The sequence below is a fragment of the Octopus bimaculoides genome, chromosome 7 (genome assembly GCF_001194135.2).
Source record: "Octopus bimaculoides isolate UCB-OBI-ISO-001 chromosome 7, ASM119413v2, whole genome shotgun sequence".
Classification (NCBI taxonomy): domain Eukaryota; kingdom Metazoa; phylum Mollusca; class Cephalopoda; order Octopoda; family Octopodidae; genus Octopus; species Octopus bimaculoides.
Genome location: NC_068987.1, coordinates 86,508,093 through 86,509,936, shown reverse-complemented (window position 1 = coordinate 86,509,936; position 1,844 = coordinate 86,508,093).

Below are 1,844 nucleotides of genomic sequence, written 5' to 3'. Positions count from 1 at the left end.
GAAAAAAGCAAATAAAACGAAACTATGGCTTAATCAGCCAAAGGAGTAAATGTAAACAACTGAATACTTGTCAGTGATTGGTTGAAATTATCGAAATAAGACAATTTTTTACATGAAATAAATTCGAATACAAACATATTTTTCTGTTCTATAACACAAAATAGATAAGTATACGAAGTTTGAAAGTCTTTCGGTACCAAAAACACTACGTAAAACATTAATGAAAAATGTGGCCCCCGTTTTAAAAAAGATCCGTTAATGCTCCCATTGTTCCAGCAACGACTAGGATGATAGTTACTTTCTTCACTGCCCACATTCGTGCAATCTCAATTTTTAGTGTCTTTCATTTTTCTATCTATTCTCCATCTTAGTCTTCCACTCGTACATCTCCAGGTATGGCAATGCCAATGATAGGGATTTTGCTCAACTACACCAATGCCTGGTCATCGGTATCAGTCACTGATTGACACAGGATTCTAAAATCCCACAGAATACTCAGTATTCTCGCTGATGCCTTCTGGTTTATGTTCATATCATTTCATGTCCTCTCATGGCTTCTTTTGTCTTCTTTTTGAGTCGATTTGCTACACTCACTCGTAATATTCGAAACTACTGCCAAACACCTTACTCTTACTTATTTCGAATTTGGTGTAACTAGTTCTCACAGCTTGTTCCTGAGCGCTGTGTTTTAATGCCTCAGTGAATAATTTCAGATAAGTTTTCCTTAACCATCTGCCTTCTACTTCTAGGGTTATTGCCCATGCATCAATTTTATATTCTAGTTATCTAATCTTTGACATCCATCTTGTTTTTTTTTTAAATTTGTTAGGTGTCTAAGCATTTAAAGAAAAAAAATGAAGTATAATTTTACAATCACATAACATCTTATAAAGTTACACAAACTTAATTTGTTCTTGTTTTTAACAAATATAAAATGAGGTCAATGCAATTCGAATTTCTCATATTTCCGACAAATCCAACCTAATTACTAAATAATATATTTTCAAGTAAACGTATCTTCTTATAGCGATAAACATGCATATATTATCTTCCATGCATTTCACTACACCAACCAGCATCAAAACGTATGAATAATAATCTGTTGAAAATACTTCACGCAATTGTTTTATCTAAAGACACACAAACCCTTGTTCATTCATTCATCACATGACTACCATATAGTCTTTCGAATATACATACAAACACGAATGAACACAAACGCGTATCTATATGCACATACGTCCATGTATATATACACACACGCATACGTATTTTATCCTAGACATTTTCAATCCTTCCTTACGGAAAAATTTGCAACAGGAAAAAAACTGATTCTATATCTTGTCCACGTTGGGTAAAATCGTGAATATATGCATATATTGATATTACTAAGATTCGTGTGATAAAGTTTACTCTATTTATCACTCATATATTTAGATATATAGAAATGACATTTCTAAGAGAAGGAAATCAGAGACAAGATATATTAAGAAGACATCATTCTTAAGCTATATTATTTTAACTTTAGTTATGATATTTGCCTCAGTCGAAATTTAATGTTGTATTAGTGAATGGAACTACTACAAATGTCTCTTTATTTGCATAATCATAGAAGACTTTTGTTAGTTTAGAACAAAGCCGAACGTAGAATACAAAGAGTCTACTAAAACTGAATGGAGCAGTTCACAGAAGAAAGGAAAATCTGGTTTCAAAATCGTGACGCATTATTTGATATGTAAGCGACATCTCTAACACAATACATGACTGGATGCTTCATCTTTACATTTCAAATATTTGTTTTTCCTTTAAATGTCCCTCTATGTGCGGGTACACACACACACACA